Source organism: Melozone crissalis, unplaced genomic scaffold (assembly GCF_028551555.1).
Source record: "Melozone crissalis strain CALT ecotype California unplaced genomic scaffold, PUWL_Pcris_2 ptg000035l_1, whole genome shotgun sequence".
Taxonomy (NCBI): Eukaryota; Metazoa; Chordata; class Aves; order Passeriformes; family Passerellidae; genus Melozone; species Melozone crissalis.
In genome coordinates this window covers 5,615,912-5,640,880 of record NW_026535813.1, presented here as the reverse complement: position 1 = coordinate 5,640,880, position 24,969 = coordinate 5,615,912, and positions in this window count along the sequence as shown.

Genomic DNA, 24,969 nt, shown 5'->3' with positions numbered 1-24,969 from the left:
AGGAATTGCAGGAGCCAGCCGGCCACTCTCGGCCACAGGCCCCCTGAACAGAATCCTCACCCTTTTTCCCTGGCAAAAAAAACCTCACCTTCCTTCTTCTTGATGGCAGTTTGCAGGAACCACTTGGCACTGTCAAATCAGCCCAACTTAGCACTGGTGCCAGCTTGGGTCTGGAAAGCATCCTGCGTAATGAGGAATTTGAGGAGCCAGCCAACTACTCTAGGACCCAGGCCCCGGAATAAATACCTCGCTCCTTTTTCCTGGAAAAAACACTCACCGCCCCGTTTCTTAATGGCAGATTGTAGGAGACACTTGGCACTCTGAAACCACCCCTACATGGCACTGGCGCCAGCTTGGGTCTCGGAACCATCCTGCGTATTGTGGAATTTCAGGAGCCATCAGGCCACTCTCAGCCACAGGTCCCCTGAATAGAAATCTCGTTCCTTTTTCCTGGCAAACAAAACTCACCTGCCCCGGTTCTTGATGGCAGATTGCAGGGGCTACTTGGCACTGTCAAAGCAGCCCGACTTGGTGCTGGTGCAAGCTTGGGTCTGGGAACCATCCTGCGTATTGTGGAATTGTAGGAGCCAACCGGCCCCTCTTGGCCAAAGGCCCCCGAAAAGAAAAACCTCGCTCCTTTTTCATGGAAAAAACACTCACCTGCCCCAGTTCTTGATTGCAGATTGCAGGGACCACTTGGCCCTGTCAAACCAGTCCGTCTTGGTACTGGTGCCATCATGGGTCTGGGAACCATCCTGCGTACTGAGGAATTGTAGGAGCCAATTGGCCACTCTCGGCCACAGGCCCCCCCAAAAAAAAACTTCGCTCCTTTTTCATGGAAAAAACACTCACCTGCCCTGGTTCGTGATGGTAGATTGAAGGGGCCACTTGGCCCTGTCAAACCAGCCCAACTTGGTACTGGTACCAGCTTGGGTCTGGGAACCATCCTGCGTAATGTGGAATTTCAGGAGCTTGCTGGCCAATCTCAGCCACGGGTCGCCGAAAAGATACTCATTCTTTTTTCCTGGCAAACAAAACTCACCGGCCCCACTGCCTGATGGCATAACACAGGAGCCACTTGGCCCTGTCAAAACAGCCCGACTTGGCATTGCTGCCTGCTTTGGTCTGCGAAACATCCTGCGTTATGAGGAACTTCAGGAGCCTTCCGGCCACTCTTAGGCATCAGGTCTCCAAACAGAAACCTCGTACCTTTTTCCTGCCAAAAAAAACCTCACCTGCCCCAGTTAGTGATGGTAGATTGCAGGGGCCACTTGGCCCTGTCAAATCAGTTCGAATGTGTACTGGTGCCAGCTTGGGTCTGGGAATCATGCTGTGTATTGTGGAATTTCAGGAGCCAGCCAGCCACACTCAGCCACATGCCCCTGAGCTGAAACCTCTCTCCTTTTTCCTGTCAATTAAACATCACCTGCCCAGGTTCTTGACGGCAGATTGAAAGAGCAGCTTGGTACTGTCAAACCAGCCCGCCTTGGCACTGGTGCCAGCTGGGGTCTGGGAACCATGCTGCATACTCTGGAATTTCAGGAGTCAGCAGGCCACTCGGGTTTCAGGCCCCCGAATAGAAACCTCACTCATTTTCCTGGAAAATAAAACTTACCTTCCCCGGTTCTTCGTGGCAGATTACAGGAGCTACTTTGCACTGTCACACCAGCCCAACTTGGCACTTATCCCAGCTTGGGTCTGGGAACCATCCTGCGTATTGTGGAATTTCAGGAGCCAGCCGACCACACTCCGCCACAGGCCCCTGAACAGAAACCTCGCCCCTTTTTCCTGGCAAAAAAAACTCACCTGCTCCGGTTCTGGATGGCAGATTGCAGGGGCCACTTGGTACTGTCAAACCAGCCCCACTTGGCACGGGTGCCAGCTTAGGTCTGGGAACCATTCTGCGTTTTGTGGAATTTCAGGAGCCAGCCGGCCACTCTCCGCCACAGGCCCCTGAGCAGAGACCTCGCCCCGTTTTCCTGGCAAAAAAAACTCACCTGCTCCGGTTCTGGATGGCAGATTGCAGGGGCCACTTGGCCCTGTCAAAGCAGCCCGCTATGGTACAGGTGAAAGCCTTGGTCTTGGAACCATCCTGCGTAATCAGGACTTGTAGGAGCCTACCGGCCACTCTCGGCCACAGGCCCCCAAACAAAAACCTCGCTCTTTTTTCCAGGCAAACAAGACTCACCATCCTCGTTTATCGATGGCCGATTGCATGGGCCACTTGTTCCTGTCAAAGCAGCCTGACTGTGTACTGGTGCCAGCTTCGGTCTGGGAACCATATTGCGTACTGTGGACTTTAAGGAGTCAGCCAGCCACTCGGGCACGAGGTCCCGGAATAAAAACCTCGCCCCATTTTCCTGGCAAATAAAAGTCACCTTCCCTGGTTCTTGATGGTAGAATGCAGGAGCCACTTGGCCCTGTAAAACCAGCCCGACTTGGTACCGGTGCCAGCATACGTCTGGGAACCATCCTGTGTATTGTGGAATTTGAGGAGCCAGCCGGGCACTCCCAGCCCCAGGTCACGCAAAAGAAACCTCACTCTTTTTCCTGGCAAACAAAAATCAATTTCCCCCGTCCTTGCTAGCAGACTGCAGGAGCCACTTGGCACTGTCAAACCAGTCTTTCTTGGCATAATCCCATCTTAGGTCAGGGAATGTCCTGGGGTGACGTGATGATGCTTGTATCCCCATTCATCTGTTCTGTGCCTTTAAGACCTGCTCTGAACAGTGGAAGTTTTGTTTGGGTTTCTCTTATCGGGGACACAGAGAAGGGCAGTACATAGGTCTGTTTTCGCTTCTTGCTTTCAGCTTGCTGCTTTGCTTGCTCTCTTTTCTGCTCTCGCTTCTGCTCTGCTTTGGCCACTGCTTATTAGCTAGTTCTAGCTAAACAGTCCAAATTCCTTCCTGGACTGTTTCTCCTCTCTGGTTTCTGTGACCATCTTGAACCTGCTCTGGACTGGGACCTGGGAACACCGAGGGTTTGCACCGTTTGTCCTGCAGCAGCTGCCCCAGCGCCGGCGGGACTGAGAAAAAAGCAACCACCCCCGAAAGAACTTTTCTGATTTTGTCATCCTTTTCAGAGCGGTGTCATCTGGTATTGTTCATTTTGTGTGCTGGGGAGTGCTGTGCCAGTAAAATAAACAGGTGGTTTCCACTTATCTCCGAGGAATTCTTCCCGAGCCAGTTGCAGGGGAGGGGCCGTGTGGGTTTGTTTTCTGGAGGGGCCCTCCTTTGCAGATTCTTTAACAAATTTGCCCTAAACCAGGACAGGGAACCATCCTGCGTATTGTTGAATTCCAGGAGCCTGCCGGCCACTCTAACACCCAGCCCTCTGAATGAAAACCCCGCTCCTTTTTCCTGGGAAACAACACTCCCCTGCCCTGATTCTTGATGGCAGATCGCATGGGCCACTTGTTGCTGTCAAAGCTGCTCGACTGTGTACTGGTGCCAGCTTTGGTCTGGGAACCATATTGCGTACTGTGGACTTTAAGGAGCCAGCCCGCCACTCGGGCACGAGGTCCCGGAATAAAAACCTGGCTCCATTTTCCTGGTCAATAAAAGTCACCGGCCCCCGGTTCGTGATGGCAGATTTCAAGGGCCACTTGCCCCTGTAAAACCAGCCTGACTGAGTACTGGAACCAGCTTGGGACTGGGAACCATCCTGTGTATTGTAGAATTTCAGGAGCCAACCGGCCGCTCTCGGCCGAGGGCCCTCCCCAAAAAAAACCTCTCTTTTTTTTCCTGGCATACAAGACTCACCTGTCCCGGTTTTTGATGGCAGATTGCAGGGGCCACGTGGCCCTGTCAAACCAGCCCAAATGTGTACTGGTGCCAGCTTGGGTCTGGGAACCATCCTGCGTATTGTCGAATTTCAGGAACCAGCCGGACACTCTCAGCAACAGGCCCCCGAAAAGAAAAACCTCGCTCCTTTTTCATGGAAAAAACACTCACCTGCCCCAGTTCTTGATTGCAGATTGCAGGGGCCACTTGGCCCTGTCAAACCAGTCCGTCTTGGTACTGGTGCCATCATGGGTCTGGGAACCATCCTGCGTACTGAGGAATTGTAGGAGCCAACTGGCCACTCTCGGCCACAGGCCCCCCAAAAAAAAAACTTCTCTCCTTTTTCATGGAAAAAACACTCACCTGCCCTGATTCGTGATGGTAGATTGAAGGGGCCACTTGGCCCTGTCAAACCAGCCCAACTTGGTACTGGTACCAGCTTGGGTCTGGGAACCATCCTGCGTAATGTGGAATTTCAGGAGCCAGCCAGCCACACCCAGCCACATGCCCCTGAGCTGAAACCTCACTCCTTTTTCCTGTCAATTAAACATCACCTGCCCTGGTTCTTGACGGCAGATTGAAAGAGCAGCTTGGTACTGTCAAACCAGCCCGCCTTGGCACAGTTGCCAGCTTTGCTCTGTGTACCATCCTGCGTATTTTGGAATTGCAGGAGCCAACCGGGCACTCTCAGCCACAGGCCCCCGAACAGGAACCTCGCTCCTTTTTCCTGGCAAACAAAACTCACCTGCCCCAGTTCTTGATGGCAGATTGCATGGGCCACTTGGCCCTGCAAAAACAGCCCGACTGTGTACTAGTGCCAGCTTGGGTCTGGGAACAATCCTGCGTATTGTGGGATGGCAGGAGGCTGCCGGCCACTCTCAGCACCAGGCCCCTGAACAGAAACCTCGCCCCTTTTTCCTGGAAAACAAAACTTACCTGCCCTGGTTCTTGATGGCAAATTGCAGGAGCCACATGGCACTGTCAAACCAGTCTGAGTTGGCACTGGGGCCAGCTTGAGTCTGGGAACCATTTGACCTATTGTGGATTTTCAGGAGCCAGCTGGCCACTCTCGGACCCAGGCACCTGAATGAAAACCTCGCTCCTTTTTCCTTAGAAACAACACTCACCTGCCCTGGTTCTTGATGGCAGATTGCATGAGCAGCTTGGTAGTGTCAAAAAAGCTTGACTTGGCACCGGTGCCAGCTGGGGTCTGGGAACCATGCTGCATACTGTGGAATTTCAGGAGCCAGCCGGGCACTCGGGTTTCAGGCCCCCGAATAGAAACCTCACTCACTTTCCGGGAAAATAAACACACCTTCCCCGGTTCTTCGTGGCAGATTACAGGAGCTACTTTGCACTGTCACACCAGCCCAACTTGGCACTTATCCCAGCTTGGGTTTGGGAACCATCCTGCGTATTGCGGAATTTCAGGAGCCAGCCGACCACACTCCGCCACAGGCCCCTGAACAGAAACCTCGCCCCTTTTTCCTGGCAAAAAAAACTCACCTGCTCCGGTTCTGGATGGCAGATTGCAGGGGCCACTTGGTACTGTCAAACCAGCCCCACTTGGCACGGGTGCCAGCTTAGGTCTGGGAACCATTCTGCGTTTTGTGGAATTTCAGGAGCCAGCCGGCCACTCTCCGCCACAGGCCCCTGAGCAGAGACCTCGCCCCGTTTTCCTGGCAAAAAAAACTCACCTGCTCCGGTTCTGGATGGCAGATTGCAGGGGCCACTTGGCCCTGTCAAAGCAGCCCGCTATGGTACAGGTGAAAGCCTTGGTCTTGGAACCATCCTGCGTAATCAGGACTTGTAGGAGCCTACCGGCCACTCTCGGCCACAGGCCCCCAAACAAAAACCTCGCTCTTTTTTCCAGGCAAACAAGACTCACCATCCTCGTTTATCGATGGCCGATTGCATGGGCCACTTGTTCCTGTCAAAGCAGCCTGACTGTGTACTGGTGCCAGCTTCGGTCTGGGAACCATATTGCGTACTGTGGACTTTAAGGAGTCAGCCAGCCACTCGGGCACGAGGTCCCGGAATAAAAACCTCGCCCCATTTTCCTGGCAAATAAAAGTCACCTTCCCTGGTTCTTGATGGTAGAATGCAGGAGCCACTTGGCCCTGTAAAACCAGCCCGACTTGGTACCGGTGCCAGCATACGTCTGGGAACCATCCTGTGTATTGTGGAATTTGAGGAGCCAGCCGGGCACTCCCAGCCCCAGGTCACGCAAAAGAAACCTCACTCTTTTTCCTGGCAAACAAAAATCAATTTCCCCCGTCCTTGCTAGCAGACTGCAGGAGCCACTTGGCACTGTCAAACCAGTCTTTCTTGGCATAATCCCATCTTAGGTCAGGGAATGTCCTGGGGTGACGTGATGATGCTTGTATCCCCATTCATCTGTTCTGTGCCTTTAAGACCTGCTCTGAACAGTGGAAGTTTTGTTTGGGTTTCTCTTATCGGGGACACAGAGAAGGGCAGTACATAGGTCTGTTTTCGCTTCTTGCTTTCAGCTTGCTGCTTTGCTTGCTCTCTTTTCTGCTCTCGCTTCTGCTCTGCTTTGGCCACTGCTTATTAGCTAGTTCTAGCTAAACAGTCCAAATTCCTTCCTGGACTGTTTCTCCTCTCTGGTTTCTGTGACCATCTTGAACCTGCTCTGGACTGGGACCTGGGAACACCGAGGGTTTGCACCGTTTGTCCTGCAGCAGCTGCCCCAGCGCCGGCGGGACTGAGAAAAAAGCAACCACCCCCGAAAGAACTTTTCTGATTTTGTCATCCTTTTCAGAGCGGTGTCATCTGGTATTGTTCATTTTGTGTGCTGGGGAGTGCTGTGCCAGTAAAATAAACAGGTGGTTTCCACTTATCTCCGAGGAATTCTTCCCGAGCCAGTTGCAGGGGAGGGGCCGTGTGGGTTTGTTTTCTGGAGGGGCCCTCCTTTGCAGATTCTTTAACAAATTTGCCCTAAACCAGGACAGGGAACCATCCTGCGTATTGTTGAATTCCAGGAGCCTGCCGGCCACTCTAACACCCAGCCCTCTGAATGAAAACCCCGCTCCTTTTTCCTGGGAAACAACACTCCCCTGCCCTGATTCTTGATGGCAGATCGCATGGGCCACTTGTTGCTGTCAAAGCTGCTCGACTGTGTACTGGTGCCAGCTTTGGTCTGGGAACCATATTGCGTACTGTGGACTTTAAGGAGCCAGCCCGCCACTCGGGCACGAGGTCCCGGAATAAAAACCTGGCTCCATTTTCCTGGTCAATAAAAGTCACCGGCCCCCGGTTCGTGATGGCAGATTTCAAGGGCCACTTGCCCCTGTAAAACCAGCCTGACTGAGTACTGGAACCAGCTTGGGACTGGGAACCATCCTGTGTATTGTAGAATTTCAGGAGCCAACCGGCCGCTCTCGGCCGAGGGCCCTCCCCAAAAAAAACCTCTCTTTTTTTTCCTGGCATACAAGACTCACCTGTCCCGGTTTTTGATGGCAGATTGCAGGGGCCACGTGGCCCTGTCAAACCAGCCCAAATGTGTACTGGTGCCAGCTTGGGTCTGGGAACCATCCTGCGTATTGTCGAATTTCAGGAACCAGCCGGACACTCTCAGCAACAGGCCCCCGAAAAGAAAAACCTCGCTCCTTTTTCATGGAAAAAACACTCACCTGCCCCAGTTCTTGATTGCAGATTGCAGGGGCCACTTGGCCCTGTCAAACCAGTCCGTCTTGGTACTGGTGCCATCATGGGTCTGGGAACCATCCTGCGTACTGAGGAATTGTAGGAGCCAACTGGCCACTCTCGGCCACAGGCCCCCCAAAAAAAAAACTTCTCTCCTTTTTCATGGAAAAAACACTCACCTGCCCTGATTCGTGATGGTAGATTGAAGGGGCCACTTGGCCCTGTCAAACCAGCCCAACTTGGTACTGGTACCAGCTTGGGTCTGGGAACCATCCTGCGTAATGTGGAATTTCAGGAGCCAGCCAGCCACACCCAGCCACATGCCCCTGAGCTGAAACCTCACTCCTTTTTCCTGTCAATTAAACATCACCTGCCCTGGTTCTTGACGGCAGATTGAAAGAGCAGCTTGGTACTGTCAAACCAGCCCGCCTTGGCACAGTTGCCAGCTTTGCTCTGTGTACCATCCTGCGTATTTTGGAATTGCAGGAGCCAACCGGGCACTCTCAGCCACAGGCCCCCGAACAGGAACCTCGCTCCTTTTTCCTGGCAAACAAAACTCACCTGCCCCAGTTCTTGATGGCAGATTGCATGGGCCACTTGGCCCTGCAAAAACAGCCCGACTGTGTACTAGTGCCAGCTTGGGTCTGGGAACAATCCTGCGTATTGTGGGATGGCAGGAGGCTGCCGGCCACTCTCAGCACCAGGCCCCTGAACAGAAACCTCGCCCCTTTTTCCTGGAAAACAAAACTTACCTGCCCTGGTTCTTGATGGCAAATTGCAGGAGCCACATGGCACTGTCAAACCAGTCTGAGTTGGCACTGGGGCCAGCTTGAGTCTGGGAACCATTTGACCTATTGTGGATTTTCAGGAGCCAGCTGGCCACTCTCGGACCCAGGCACCTGAATGAAAACCTCGCTCCTTTTTCCTTAGAAACAACACTCACCTGCCCTGGTTCTTGATGGCAGATTGCATGAGCAGCTTGGTAGTGTCAAAAAAGCCTGACTTGGCACCGGTGCCAGCTGGGGTCTGGGAACCATGCTGCATACTGTGGAATTTCAGGAGCCAGCCGGGCACTCGGGTTTCAGGCCCCCGAATAGAAACCTCACTCACTTTCCGGGAAAATAAACACACCTTCCCCGGTTCTTCGTGGCAGATTACAGGAGCTACTTTGCACTGTCACACCAGCCCAACTTGGCACTTATCCCAGCTTGGGTTTGGGAACCATCCTGCGTATTGCGGATATTCAGGAGCCAGCTGGCCACTCTTGGCCCCAGGCCCCCAAACAAAAACCTGGCTCCTGTTTCCTGGCAATAAAAAACCTCACCTGCCCCAGTTCTTGATGGCAGGTTGCAAGAGCATCTTGGTACTGTCAAACCAGCCCGACTTGGCACGGGTGCCAGCTTAGGTCTGGGAACCATCCTGCGTAATGTGGAATTTCAGGAGCCAGCCGGCCACTCTCCGCCACAGGCCCCTGAACAGAAACCTCGCCCCTTTTTCCTGGCAAAAAAAACTCACCTGCAACGGTTCTGGAGGGCAGATTGCAGGGGCCACTTGGCCCTGTCAAAGCAGCACGCTATGGTACTGGAGAAAGCCTTGGTCTTGGAACCATCCTGCGTAATCAGGACTTGGAGGTGCTTACCGGCCACTCTCGGCCACAGGCCCCCAAACAAAAAGCTCGCTCCTTTTTCCGGGCAAACAAGACTCACCATACCCGTTTATCGATGGCAGATTGCAGGAGCCACTTGGCCCTGTCAAAGAAGCCCGACTTGGCACTGGTGCCAGCTTGGGTATGGGAAAAATCCTGCGTATTGTGGAATTTCAGGAGCTTGCTGGCCAATCTCAGCCACGGGTTGCTGAAAAGATACTCATTCCTTTTTCCTGGCAAACAAAACTCACCTTCCCCAGTTCCTGATGGCAGAATACAGGAGCCACTTGGCCCTGTCGAACCAGCCCGACTTGGCATTGCTGCCTGCTTGGGTCTGCGAAACATCCTGCGTTATGAGGAACTTCAGGAGCCTTCCGACTACTCTTAGGCATCAGGTCTCCAAACAGAAACCTCGTACCTTTTTCCTGGCAAAAAAAACCTCCCCTGCCCCAGTTAGGGATGGTAGATTGCAGGGGCCACTTGGCCCTGTCAAATCAGTTCGAATGTGTACTGGTGCCAGCTTGGGTCTGTGAATCATGCTGTGTATTGTGTTATTTCAGGAGCCAGCTGGCCACACTCAGCCACTGGGCCCCGAACAAAACCTCGGCCTTTTTCCCTGGCAAACATAACTCACCTGCCCCGGTTCGTGATGGTAGATTGCAGGAGAAACTTGGCCCTGTCAAAGAAGCCCAATTTGGAACTGGTGCCAGCTTGGGTATGGGAAAAATCCTGCGTATTGTGGAATTTCAGGAGCCAGCTGGCCACTCTCGGCCCCAGGCTGCCGAATAGAAACCTCACCCCTTATTCCTGGCAAGCAAAAATCACCTTACCCGGTTCTTGATGGCAGATTACAGAAGCCACTTGGCACTGTCAAACCAGCCCGACTTGGCACTTATCCCAGCTTAGGTCTGGGAAGCATCTTGCGTATTGTGCAATTTTAGGAGCCGGCTGGCCACTGTCAGACCCAGACCCCTGAATAAAATCCTCGCTCCTTTTTCCTGGAAACAGCACACACCTGCCCTGGTCCATGATGGTAGATTGCAGGGGCGACTAGGCCCTGTCAAACCAGCCCAACTTGGTACTGCTACCAGTTTGGGTCTGGGAACCATCCTGCGTAATGTGGAATTTCAGGAGCCAGCCAGCCACACCCAGCCACATGCCCCTGAGCTGAAACCTCGCTCCTTTTTCCTGTCAATTAAACATCACCTGCCCAGGTTCTTGACGGCAGATTGAAAGAGCAGCTTGGTACTGTCAAACCAGCCCGCCTTGGCGCAGTTGCCAGCTTAGCTCTGTGTACCATCTTGCGTATTTTGGAATTGCAGGAGCCAGCCGGGCACTCTCAGCCACAGGCCCCCGAACAGAAACCTCGCTCCTTTTTCCTGGCAAACAAAACTCACCTGCTCCGGTTCTGGAGGTCAGATTGCAGGAGCCACTTGGCCCTGTGAAACCAGCCCGACTTGGCACTGGTTCCAGCATGGGTCTGGGAACCGTCCTGTGTATTGTGGAATTTCAGGAGCCAGCCGGGCACTCTTGGCCCACGGCCGCTCAAAAGAAACCTCACTCCTTTTCCTGGCAAACAAAAATAACCCCCCCAGTCCTTGCTGGCAGATTGCAGGAGCCACTTGGCACTGTCAAACCAGTCTTACTTGTCATAATCCCATCTTGGGTCAATGAACCATCCTGCGTATTGTTGAATTTCAGGAGCCTGCCGGCCACTCTCAGAACCAGCCCCCTGTATGAAAACCCCGCTCCTTTTTCCTGGGAAACAACACTCCCCTTCCCTGATTCTTGATGGCAGATTGCATTGTTTTGCGGAGAAAAGAAAGAAACCTCACAACTTTGTAAAAGTTGTAATGTCCAGTATGCTTTTATTACAACGCGCGCCGAACGCAAGTCCCCCAACAAGGCATGAGTACCTCTGAAGACCTCGGGTCTTCTTTTATCACCCCTCCAAATGCATATGCATACAGTTTCGCAATAAGTTCATACATATTCATTCCGCGTGACATTTAGCACCAGTTCTTCTTTATCAAAGGAATTTCTTAGTCGGGGGTAAATCGACCTTGTGGTCTTTCTGTTTTTCTTTTTCTGTCTCCTTGCTTTCTCGGCATGCGAGTTTTTCCTTCAGCTTTGGCCTCACAGACTTTTCACCTTTCTTAGACACTTCACCTAATTCAGAATGGATCTTTACTCTGTCTCATTTCCCCCTTTCCTAGGAAATAAGTAAATTCTTTTACTTAAGGAAAACCTTCACGACAATAAGTGTCTTTTTTAACAGTTCACCATGTACGTTTGACAAAGAGGTTAGTACAGGTATTTGTTGTAGTATTCTACAGTTCCAAATTAACAATGTAATAGATAATCCTAACAAAATTAAAAATACAGAGATTAGAATGGTTTCTACTAGACAGAATAACATCATTGCTATCAATTTGTACAGCAGCACAAGCAGTTCTCAGGCATACACCCTTTTCCAGTATATACGAGCACAGTTTTCTGGTCAGTGACTGGATGAATTTCAAAGTGACAAATACTCTGTTCAGTGTCCAAACACACATCTTGCACATTAATAGTATTGCTTTCACAAATGAATTCCATCTGTTCTCTAGTAATGCAGGATTCCAAGTTTACTGTCTGCCACTTTCCATTCATCTTTCGTGCCCACACTCTATGTTCTGAAGGATAGAGTATTGTTTTTTCATGGTTTAATCCTAGGGCAACGATGGGATGGATAACATAAACAGTGACATTATGTATGGTAAGCACAAAGGCAGTTGCCACATTAGAAACAGGATCATAGGTGAAATTCACCATAGTCCGCCAGGATTGAAACTTCCTTTCAATATCAATTGCATTATCCCACACAATTTCTTGAATTTCAGCTGGAAAATTACCTTCACCCCTTTCCCATATGATCAGAGCTGCTGTTGCTTGTATCCATAACTGTGCTTGTATACAACTGAAAGCTAAAGACACATTATCTTGAACTATACTAAGTGCTTCTACTATTAACTTGTGGTCTTGGTCCCCGGCCTTTTCATACTTCTTTACTTTGGCAGTACTTTTGAAATCTGTCACTGGCTAGTTCTTAATGCCAATAGAGATTACTATAAAGGCTGCTTCAATTTTGTTAGGCTACCTGTTGCAGTGGCCAGTTTATTCACCAGTATTTCTGAATCAATTCCATTTAAAACTCCTAATCTCGTCCCTAATATGCCAGTTAGATGTTTGTTATGGGGAACAGGAACTGCTTTCTGTCCATGACCATCCCTCCCTGCCAGAGGGGCTCACACTGCAAATTCAGACACACTTCACAAGTGTATCTGACAGAGGTTTAGGTCATATTTGAGGCAGATGTTTGTTCTGAAATGTAGAGACCTCAGGGAATCTCCTTCCCCCTCCAAAGCACCTGATTTCCCAGATGTGTGGCAAGCAGGAATGTCTCTCCTGGTCTACAAAACCTCACCCACCTTGCCCCTAGCTTCAGGTCCAAGCCTCAAGTAAATAATGAAGGGGAAATCTGAGAGAAGAGCCTAAATTCATTGCAGTGTTGCAGTGCCTCAGAAGAAACTGGGATCAGGTTTCTGCTGCTTGAAACACTCAGCACAAAAGTGATGCTCAAAATCCTACAGCCTGCTGCTGAGCTCTGGAGGGGTCTCTCTCTCTACCTCTTTTAAGCAGAATCCAACTGCCTCAGACTGGGACGATCACTGATCCAAATCTCAGTAGGAAAAGGGATAGCTATAAATAAAGTAAATCACCTTCTTTGTTTGGGTTAATAATGCTGCAGTTCAGCACCCTTTACCAGCCATTGCCTGGGTGTTCAGCCAACCAACTTATAAAATGACTTAAGGAAACTGATTTCTTGGTGTTCCTGGTTTTAGGCACCAGGAGAGCTGGCTCCTTCCTTTCTTGTTCCGATCCTGAGATATGCCTGTTTTTGTAACCATGTTGTCCAGCCCTCAAAGGAAGTTTTTAGGAAGGAGGAGCAGGCTGGTTGGATTTTTGAGATGTTAATTTGCATTATCAACTCCACACATTTGAGAGACCATTCTGGATTGAATAATAGCTGTTGTTCACCCACATTCTTTACTAGGTAGGGGCCTATTTCCTACACTTTGGGTTCAAGTTTGGGTAGAGTCTGAACTAGTATGGGTTGTATAAGGCCCTGCTGCTGTGGTAAAAGTGCAGTGTCCACTTTGAATAGTAATTCGAGCTCAAAGGCAGGTCACTTCTACAGGCTGTATCAAGGTGAAATTACACCAACAGTCTGATTCACTTAGGCTTTCACAGACTTCCTGGTGTTCATATACACCAGGGGAGGTTCAGACACTAATTGCATCTGGTGTCTCATAAGCTGTCCTATTGATGACCCAGCACTTTACTTTGATTTCTTCTCCTCAGATTCCTTGAAGTGTTCACAGTTCCTGTTCCTGCTACTCTTGCTCCTCACATACCTGATTCTTGTGGATTACTACAGTAGATATGTTTAAATCTTTTATCTCAGAAGGTTTTCCCATGGATCCAGTATACTGATTAAATGCCAGGGACCAAGGCCATTTACCATTGCTTTGAATAGAAGTACTCTCAAGTTCTAAAACTTCAGTTATGATTACACACAAAACAATTCTACAAACTAAAATATGAGCTACTCCCGGCCGCAATGTACTCATTTTGCCCAAGTAAGTTTTAGTCTCAGTTCATTGTCTCCTGGCGTCACTCCTTAACGGGTTTCTGGGCCTTCTTCACCCGAGAGTGATGAATCCAGGCGTCCTGCTCCTTGATTTTGATTGCAGTGAAGGTGGTGAGAAGTACTAGCAGTGGTCTCTCCCACTGTAGTTCCGAAGTCTTCTCTGTAAGAGACTTAACATATACATCATCCCCAGGCAATCTAACTCCCTGCTCCGAGTTACAGCCACATGTTTCTCAATTACTCTGAGCTGTTTGCTTAATGCCACCATGTAGGTGGACATTCTAGACATTCCCTTTGTATTCTATATGGTCTTCTATAAGGCATTCCAAAAGGACTCAGCATTCCTTTAGCTCAAGGTTTAGTTTGAATTTGCAATAGTGCTAGCGGAGGAGCTTGGGCTAGGGTAGATTAAATTCTTGCCCCAGTCTTATGATTTGCTGCTTAATCAAATGATTCATTCTCTCCACCTGGCCACTTGATTGGGGGTGGTATGGGATGTGAAGTTCCTAATCTATGCCCAGATGGCTACTAATCTGTTGCACTATTTTGGAAATGAAATGTGATTCTTTATCTGAGGATATCGTGGCTGGAACTCTGAAGCGTGGTATTATTTCTTGTAAAAATAATCTGGTCACCTCTTGAGCTTTGACAGTTCTGGTGGGGAATGTTTCTGGCCACCCTGAAAATGTATCTATCAATACCAGTAAATACTGATACCCTCCTTTCCTTGGGAGTTCTGAAAAGTCAATTTGCCACTGCTGTACAGGCCCATGGCCTCTCCCAGTCTGACCAAGTTTTGGCCGGGGGGTATTTTGGGGTTAGTCTGGAGGCAAGGATCACATTGTGGGCTTACCTGAGTGATAGTGGCATACAAATTCCTGACAACGATACAACGATTCATTCAATCAGATGTGTGTTCTAGAAAGCCTGTGGAAATTACTGCTTCAAAGTCAACACTTCATTTCAATGCACTCTGTATCACTCGCAGCCTTGGTCATTTCGAAAAAGGAGCCACACTCTATAAAAGGCTTTTAAGTAGTTAGGCCCTAGTGTGCTTTCTAGTGCCCTTCCTTCACTAGTAACCACGAAAATGGGAAGGGATTACTAGCTCTCTTTCAATGGTAGCCCACCCCTTGCAGTTGTACGTCTCTTTTGATTAGTATTATTGTATTAAGGCTTACCTTCGAGGAAAATCTGTACCTCAGCACAACTGCTGCTACAGCTCTGAGGCAACCTGGCCAGCCCTTGGCTGTTGCATCTAGTACCTTAGAGAAGCAAGCAACTGCCCTCCGGCATGGGCCCAAGTCCTGAGCCAATATTCCCTGGGCAATTCCTTGCGTGGAAAAATAGAAAGAGTGCTTTACTTACATCTGGAAGTTTCAAAGCTGGAGCCAACAAGAGGGCACTCTTTAGCTGGCGAAAGGCCCATGTGGCGTCTTTTGTCCACAGGAGATCTCAGTTTCCATCAGCAATAAGAGCATAGAGGGGTCTGGCGAACAGTCCATAATTATAAACCCGCAGCTGGCACTACCCTGCCATGCCTTAGAAGGTTCGGAGTTCTTTCGTTGTCTGGGGTTTCAGAGTTTGGCATACGGCTTCCCTGCCTTAAAGTCAGCTGCTCAGCACTCACTTCTTACCCCAGGTAGATTACCTTCTGTTTTAATGCCGGTGCCTTTTTCTTTGAGACTCTGCATCCTTGGAGTCCTAGGAAATCCAAAAGGCTTACCATCCAGGCTTCTCCTGCTTCCCTCGTCCGAGTGGCTACTAAAAGATCGCCCACGTACGCAAGCCCCCAAAAAGGCAAGCGTGCCTCAGAAGACCTCGGGTCTTCTTTTATCACCCTTCCAAATGCATATGCATACAGTTTCGCAATAAGTTCATGCATATTCTTTCCGCGTGACATTTAGCACCAGTTCTTCTTTATCAAAGGAATTTCTAAGTCGGGGGCAAATCGACCTTGTGGTCTTTCTGTTTTTCTTTCTCTGTCTCCTTGCTGTCTCCTTGCTATCTCGGCATGCGAGTTTTTCCTTGAGCTTTGGCCTCACAGACTTTTCAACTTTCTTAGACACTTCACCTAATTCAGAATGGATCTTTACTCTGTCTCACCCCGTTTCTTGGTGGCAGATTGCAGGAGCCACTTGGCACTGTCAAACAAGTCAGACTTGGCATTGATGCCAGCTTGGGTCTGGGAACCATCCTGCGTATTGTGGAATTTCAGGAGCCAGCCAGCCACTCTCGGCCTCAGGCCTCCGAATAGATACCTCGCTCCTTTGTCCTGTAGAAAAAAAACTCACCTTCCCCGGCTCGTGATGGTAGATTGCAGGGGCCACTTGACCCTGTCGAAGCAGCCTGACTTGGCACTGTTGCCAGCTTGGGTCTGGGAACCATCCTGGGTATTGTGGAATTTCAGGAGCCAGCCGGCCGCACTCAGCCACAGGCCCCCGAACAAAAACCGGGCGCCTTTTTCCTGGCAAGCAAACCTCACCTGTCCTGTTTCTTAATGGCAGATATCAGGAGCCACTTGGCACTGTCAATCCAGCCCGACTTGGCACTGGTGCCCGCTCGGCTCTAGGAACCACCATGCGTATTGTGGAAGTTCAGGAGCCAGCCGGCCACTCACAGCCACAGGCCCCTGAATAAAAACCTCGCTCCGTTTTCCCCGCAAAAAACACACACCTGATCTGGTACGTGACGGGAGATTACAGGGGCCACTTGGCCCTGTCAAACCAGCCCGAGTTGGTACTGGTGCCAGCTTGGGTCTGGGAAACATCCTGCGTATTGCGGAATTTCAGGAGCCAGCCGACAACTCCAGTCATATGCACCGAACACAAACTTCGGCTCTTTCCCCTGGAAAACTAAACTCATCTGCCCCGTTTCTTGGTGGCATATTGCAGGAGCCACTTGGAACTGTCAAACAAGTCAGACTTGGCATTGATGCCAGCTTGGGGCTGGAAACCTACCTGCGTATTGCGAAATTTCAGGTGCCAGCCGGCCACTCTCGGCCTCAGGCCTCCGAATAAATTCCTCGCTCCTTTGTCCTGTCAAAAAAAACTCACCTTCCCCGGTTCGTGATGGTAGATTGCAGGGGCCACTTGGCCCTGTCAAACCAACCTGACTTGGCACTGGTGCCAGCTTGAGTCTGAGAACCATCCTGTGTATTGCAGAAATTCAGGAGTCTGCCGGCCACTCCAGGCCCAGGCCGCTGAAGAAAAACGTCAGCTCTTTGCCCTGGCAAACACCACTTACCTGCCACAATTCTTGATAGAAGATTGCCGGAGCCACTTGGAACTGTCGAAGCAGCCCGACTTGGCACTGTTGCCAGCTTGGGTCTGGGAACCATCCTGGGTATTGTGGATTTTCAGGAGCCAGCTGGCCACTCCAGGCACAGGTCGCCGAACAAAAACCTCGCTCCTCTTTCCTGCGATTAAACACCCACCTTGCCTGGTTCTTGATGGCAGATTGCAGGAGAATCTTGGGACTGTAAAACCAGCCCGACTTGGCACTGGTGCCAGCTTGGGTCTGGGAACCATCCGGCGTAATGTGGAATTTCAGGAGCCAGCTGGCCGCACTCAGCCACAGGCCCCCGAAAAAAAACCTCGCTCCTTTTTCCTGGCAAGCAAACCTCACCTGCCCCATTTCTTAATGGCAGATATCAGGAGCCACTTGGCACTGTCAATCCAGCCCGACTTGGCACTGGTGCCAGCCTGGCTCTAGGAACCACCATCTGTATTGTGGAAGTTCAGCAGCCAAACGGCCACTCTCAGCCACAGGCCCCTGAATAAAAACCTCGCTCCGTTTTCCCCGCAAAAAACACACACCTGATCTGGTACGTGACGGGAGATTACAGGGGCCACTTGGCCCTGTCAAACCAGCCCGAGTTGGTACTGGTGCCAGCTCGGGTCTGGGAAACATCCTGCGTATAGTGGAATTTCAGGAGCCAGCCGGCCACTCTCAGCCACAGTCCCCCGAACAGAAACCTTGTTACAGAGCTTCCAACGTTCTTTCAGGGTGAAGAGAGAGACGAGAATCTTGACCTCATGTTCAGAAGGCTTGATTTATTATTTCATGCCATATATTGCAGTATTGCTATGCTAATAGCAGTAGAGAGAAAAGTCTCAGAAGCTGGCTAAGCGAAGAATAGAAAAGGAATGAAACAACAAAGTTCTGTGTCCAGGCAGAAAGCAAGAACAACTCTGCCCCGAGTGGTGAATAAATCCAAACATTCACAGAAGACCAATCACGGATGCACCTGTTGCATTCCACAGCAGCAGGTAAACATTGTTTGCATTTATTGCCGAGGCCAATGCTTCTCAGAAAGGGGAAAAATCCTGAAGAAAGGATTTTTCATAAAAGAAGTCTGTGAAAAAACCTCGCTCCTTTTTCCTGGGAAAAAAAACACACCTGCCCCGCTTCTTAATGGCAGATTGCACGAGCCACTTGGCACTGTCAAACCAGCCCAATTTGGCACAGTTGCCAGCTTGGTTCTGGGAACCGTCCTGCGTATTGTGGAATTTCAGGAGCCAGCCGGCCACTCTCGGCCTCAGGCCTCCGAATAAATACCTCGCTCCTTTTTCCTGTCAAAAAAAACTCACCTTTCCCGGTTCGTGATGGTAGATTGCAGGGGCCACTTGGCCCTGTCAAACCAACCTGACTTGGCACTGGTGCCAGCTTGAGTCTGAGAACCATCCTGTGTATTGCACAATTTCAGGAGCCTGCCGGCCACTCCAGGCACAGGTCGCCGAATAAAAGCGTCAGCTCTTTACCCTGGCAAACATCACTTACCTGCCCCAATTCTTGATAGAAGATTGCAGCAGCCACTTGGCACTGTCGAAGCAGCCCGACTTGGCACTGGTGCCAGCTTGGGTCTGGGAACCATCCCGGGTATTGTGGATTTTCAGGAGCCAGCCGGCCACTCCAGGCACAGGTCGCCGAACAAAAACCTGGCTCCTTTTTCCTGGCAAATAAAACTAACATGCCCCGTTTCTTGATGGCAGATTGCAGGAGAATCTTGGGACTGTCAAATCAGCCCGACTTTGCACTGGTGCAAGCTTGGGTCTGGGAACACACCTGCGTATTGTGGAATTTCAGGAGCCAGCCTGCCACTCTCAGCCACAGGTCCCTGAACAAAAACCTCGCCCCTTATCCCTGGGAAAAAAAAACTCATCTGCCTCGTTTCTTGATGGCAGATTGGCGGAGCCACTTGGGACGTTCAAACTAGCCCGACATGGCACTGGAGCCCGCTTGGGTCTGGAAACCATCCTGCGTATTGCGGAATTTCAGGAGCCAGTCGGCCACTCTCAGCTACAGGCCCCTGAACAAAAACCTTGCTCCTTTTTCCTGGCAAACAACACTCACATGCCCCGGTTCTTGATGGCAGATTGCAGGACCTACTTGGCACTCTCAAACCAGCCTGAGCTGGTACTGGTGCCACCTGGGGTCTGGGAACCATCCTGGGTATTGTGGATTTTCGGGAGCCAGCCCGCCACTCTCGGCCAAAGACCCCGAACAAAAACCTCACTCCTTTTTTCTGGGAAACAAAGCTCCCCTGCCCCAGTTCCTGATGTCAGATTGCAAGAGCTGCTTGGGACTGTCAAATCAACCCGACTTGGCACTGGTGCCAGCTTGGGTCTGGGAACACACCTGCGTATTGTGGAATTTCAGGAGCCAGCCGGCCACTCTCAGCCACAGGCCCCTGAACAGAAACCTCGCCCCTTTTTCATGGGAAACAAAACACACCTGCCCCCTTTCTTAATGGTAGATTGCACGAGCCACTTGGCACGGTCAAACCAGCTTAAGCTTCAACAGGTGCCCCCTTGGGTCTGGTAATCATCCTGGGTATTGTGGATTTTCAGGAGCCAGCCGGCCACTCTCAGCCACAGGCCCCTGAACAAAAACCTCGCCCCTTAACCCTGGGAAAAAAAAACACACCTGCCCTGGTTCTTGAAGGCAGATTGCAGGAGCCACTTGGCCCTGTCAAAGCAGCCTGAGGTGGCACTGGTGCCAGCTTGGGTCTGGAAACCATCCTTCGTATTGCAGAATTTCAGGAGCCAGCCGGCCACTCGGGCATGGCGCCAACAAAGAAAAACCTCGCTCCTATTTCTGGGAAACAAAACTCCCCTTCCCCAGTTCCTGATGGCAGATTTGCGGAGCCACTTGGGACTGCCAAATCAGCCTGACTTGGCCCTGTTGGCAGCTTGGGTCTGGGAACCATCCTGCCCTATGTGTTATCTAAGGAGCCAGCCGGACACTCTGTCACCTGGCCCCCGAACAGAAACCTCGCTCTTTTTTCCTGGAAAGCAAAACTCCCCTGCCCCGATACTTGATGGCAGATTGCAGGAGACACATGGTACTGTCAAACAGGTCTGACTTGGCACTGGTGCCAGCTTGGGTCTGGGAACCATCCTGGGTATTGTGGATTTTCAGGAGCCAACTGGCCCCTCTCAGCCACAGGCCCCTGAATAAAAACCTCGCCCCATTTTCCTGGCAAACAACACTCACCTGCCCCGGTTCTTGATGGCAGATTGCAGGACCCACTTGGCACTGTCAAACCAGCCTGAGCTGGTACTGGTGCCACCCTTGGTCTGGGAACCATCCTGGGTATTGTGGATTTTCGGGAGCCAGCCCGCCACTCTCGGCCAAAGACCCCGAACAAAAACCTCACTCCTTTTTTCTGGGAAACAAAACTCCCCTGCTCCAGTGTGGGATCTCAGAACCTCAGGACTGAGGTGCAGAGTGACCGAGACCACCCTTGGGGGGCTCGGGAGTCCTGGAATGTTGCCAGAAGTGTCTAGTGGCTAGTCTTTTATCCTACATGCGAGACGACACCTGTATGAGAATGAGAGGATTTCACTGAGGTAAATGGTGAAGAGATAAGTTAATTAGAGTGTAAAACACAGAGTTTAAGATTTCTGTACAGGGGAGTCTAAAGAAGTAAGATGGAAGAATTGGGGCGCGTCCTGTCCTTCTTCTTCTTTTTCTTGGCCTCCATCTTCTGTGGTGATGGTGGCTCTTTAAGATTGGTTATTACTAAAAGTTCACCGGTCAATAAGGGTAAAAAATATTGGAAAGAATAGGTAAATATTGTATACGTAATTTTGAGTATAAAGATAAGTGACCGCCCCGCGGGCGAGCAGTGTGCACGTAGCTGGCTTGCTGTGCAGACGTCTGTCGGGCAGAGAGAAAATCTTTTAGATAAACAACCAATAAATACTGAAGTCCGAGAAAGGCCGGAAGCCTCTTCTCGTCCTTTGAAGCGCGAGCTGCCCAAGGCCATCTCCGAGCCTTTCCAGGCCATAAAACAGCCAAGAAGAGACAAGTGGCGTTCGCTGGGTGGGCTACTCTCCACCAACCTTTCGGGGGGGGCTCAGCCCTGAAGAGCTGAAGAGCAGAAGAGCCGAGAGGGCAGCTCCGGCCTTGGACGAATTCCCAGGAGAACACTGATAACTCCTGAGGAGAGAAGAAAAAAAAACAGCCAGGAGAGTCTGCGAACAACAGCAGTCACTGAGAATTACATCTTTCAGCTTCTGCCGAAGAAGTTCGTAGCAGAGCGACCTGGACCAGGACCAGAAAGGCGCCTCTGGATACATCCCTCGTGACCCGCTGGATGGAGATTGGGAGCCTTCGGACCGCTCTGATGACAGATTCGGTAAGAAGGTCAAAAATAAGAACATGGGAGGCACACTCTCCCAGGAACAGCTGGGAATTTTGTCCACCTTAAAAGGCGTGGCTGCATCATACACGGAAGGGATCCCAAAGAAGGAGTTAAAACAGTTATTATTGTGGGTGAGGATCAATTATCCACTTTCAGAAACACGCCTGCTGTTTGAAGTAGGGTTCTGGCAGGAAATTAACAGACATTTATATCTTTTAGCAACAAAAAAAGATGAGACAGCGTTAAAGCTGCTCTCGCCAGCGAGATTAATGCTAGAAGGCATTTCGAAGCAGTCGAAAAAACTGGAAAAGCAACGAGAAGTTGCGGGGCTTTCAGAAAGAGGGGGAGAGCAAAGCTCTCGGAAAAAATTAGCTCTGGCCTCAGATAGCCAGGGGGGAAAGGCTCTCGAGGAAAGGGAGCAGGAAATAGTATCAAAGCCTCCAGTCCCAAAACCCAGAAACCCCAGGAAACTCCTAAAACGTCCTGAAACCCCGGAGAGTACAGGAGAATCAGGATCCGACTCAGACAAGAGATCGGAAGGGGGGATGCAGGGAGGAGAAAAGGGATCGGGGGGAGTGCTTTCTCGCGGCGGCGCGGCAGCGGCAGAGCAGGGCGGCCAGGCTGCGGCGGTGCAGGCGGGAGGCGCGGGTGAAGAGATAACGGCCGGCAGGGAGCCAGAAACGCGTGCGGCGGGCAGGACTAGCAAAGACTGGGGAGGGGGAGTCACAAACTGGTGCGGGAGCGTTAGGCACGGGCGGCGAATTGGGGGAAACTGCGCAGCTCCAAAGGGCCACCGTAGTGAGACACAGGAGGCGCGCAGTTGTGACGTCAGACCCGGTGTGGAGGTCGGCTCGAATCGCGGAGTGGGCCCGGGTGCCGGCGGGAGGCAGGCGCATACCGGTGGGGGGAGTGAACACAGCGTCAGAGGAGGAGGAGACAGAGTCAGGGACAGACCGAGGGGAGGAGACTTCGGAGGTGGAACGAGGGGGAGAGAGTGACGTCAGCTCGGGAGAGACAGGGAGTGGCTCGGAAAGCACGCATGCGCGGAGAGCAGAACGCTGGTGGGGGCGGGCCAGGTCCCCTGTGACGTCTCGGGCGAGGAGGGGCCATGCTCGGGATTCTGCATCTTGGGGGTCCACACCCTCTCCAGATTCGGTGCCTTTAGTCAAAAACCTCGGAGTCCAAGGCTCATCCCTTCAAGGGAGACGTTCTGGTGTTCGAGCTCCATTTTCGGCTGAATTAAAAGCCAGGCAGGCTCGGTCTCGGGCGAGATCACGAACGCGGCGGTCAACCGAAGGAAGAGCAGTCGAGCTCACTCCGTCATCCGAGTCAGGGAGGCCAGTGACAGCGCCACCTCGTGGGGGGATGACAGAAATGCACGACATGCCAGATCTGTTCGGTGGAGCCACATCGCCATCTCGTGGCGAGACTGCAACAGTGCAGCAATTTTTCCCAACATTATATAAAAAGAAAAGCACTTCAAAGAAGACAATGATAACACAGCAAAGGGATTATCCGTCGACTTCGGGATTTCGTGAAGATGATGAAAGTTCAGATGAAGCACAGCAACAAGGAGAGGATGTCATACGGATCACAGCATCGGAAGGTGTTCCGGCATGGATGCTGTCAGCAGCAGAAGCAGCGAAAAGCTTCTTGCATTCATTTGATACAGCAAAAAAGAAATATCAACAAGATCCTCGAGTTTCCTTTTCGGATTTAGGAGCGAGGCCAAAAACCTCAAGGCGAAAAATGAGGCACGATGAATCACCGATGACATCCACAACACCATTATTCATGCAAATCCCAATGGAGTCTCAAGAAGAGGAATTTCAAGAGCCAGTGAAGACAATGGATTGGAAGCGAATCAGAAAAGCATTGGCAAAGGAAAAGCATTTATTCCCGGGATCAGGAGATTTGACAATGCCGGTGACATATGATGCCCAGGGACAGAATCCAAGGTGGGAAAGGATGGGTCATGAGACACTCAAAGACTTAGGGAAAGCGGCTCAAACTTTTGGGCTGAACTCACAATACTTCAAACAGCTATTAAGAGGGACATTCACCACGTATGATCTCACGCCATATGATATTCGAAGTATTGTGGCAATGATTCTCACTGACACACAAAATCTCATCTGGGAAAAAAGGTGGAGAAAATATCTTGCTGAGTTGCGGAATAGATATCAAGGTGGACTAAACGTGAACCTCACAGAAGGGCAGTTAGCAGGGGATCCTCCAGATGACAACCCAGGGGAACAAGCAGTGCGGCTTCCACAAAGAGTGTTAAGCGACATCAAAGAAGCAGCGCGATTGGCAATCCTGCAAATTACACCGACAGGAGCTCCGGATGTTCCGTTCTCTTGCATCAGGCAAGGTCCCATAGAACCATTCATGTCGTTCATCGATCGACTCACGCAAGCCGTGGATCGACAGGTAACGATAGAAGAAGCGAAGAGGCCTCTCTTGGAGAGCTTAGCTTTCGGCAATGCCAACCCGGATTGTCAATGGGTCATTAGTGCCATGCCAGGACGGCCATCCTTGGCAGAGATGGTGGAGGCATGCAGCAAGGTGGGGACACCTCAGCATGTCGCATCGATCGTGAAGAATGAATTAAGAGAGGAATGGGAAGAACAGTTAAAGGGACACTCAGAAAGGCAATCAGAGGACAAAACATTGGAAAAGATGTTCGAAAAATTACTCCATCAACAGGACGAGAACATCAACAAAGTTCTTGCAACGATGCAGAAAAAGAACAATCCCCCAGGAGGATGGTGCTACAAATGTGAGGAGTTTGGGCACATGAAAAGGAATTGCCCACGGACACATACACCAACGCCAGCACAGAAAGCGGAAAGGCCAATTTGTGCGGCGGTGCGGAAGAGGAAGACACTCTGTGAAAGAATGTTATTCCCAGACAGATGTGGAAGGAAATCCGTTACCGCATCCAGGAAACGGAAAACGGAGCGCGGCCGTAAATAGCCAGCTCGCTCAGACACAAGTACTGGCGGTGTCACAAGAACAGACAGGGCAGTCATCAGTGAGCGACAGGCAGATGCCCTCAGCAAAACCCTTAGTCGATTCCACAGTGACCCAGACCTCCTCCCACCAGGGGCACAGTGTGCATTGGCAGCTTCAAAACTAGTATGCTTTCTAGACGAAAGTCATGCGGAGATACCAACAGGTATCCGCGGGGACTCATACAAAAAACAAGATTTCTTGATAGTTGGGCAAGACAAATGCAGTATTCTTGGACTCATTGTTTATCCAACGGTTGTCTCAGTGGACAAGAATACAGAATTAACAGTTTTGGCAAGAGCACTTCGTCCACCATTGACTGTACCGGAAAATACTGTGGTTGCGAGAGCTTTCGCATTGCCGCCACACGCAGTTGGAGAGGTCATGTCAATCTTCGACGAAGAAGGGTTCCCTATGAAGGAACATGTTGAAGTACACACAACATGGGTGAAGTACATAGGTCGAGATCGACCCACGCTCACATGCCAATTGACATGTGGGGACAGGACAATAGCAA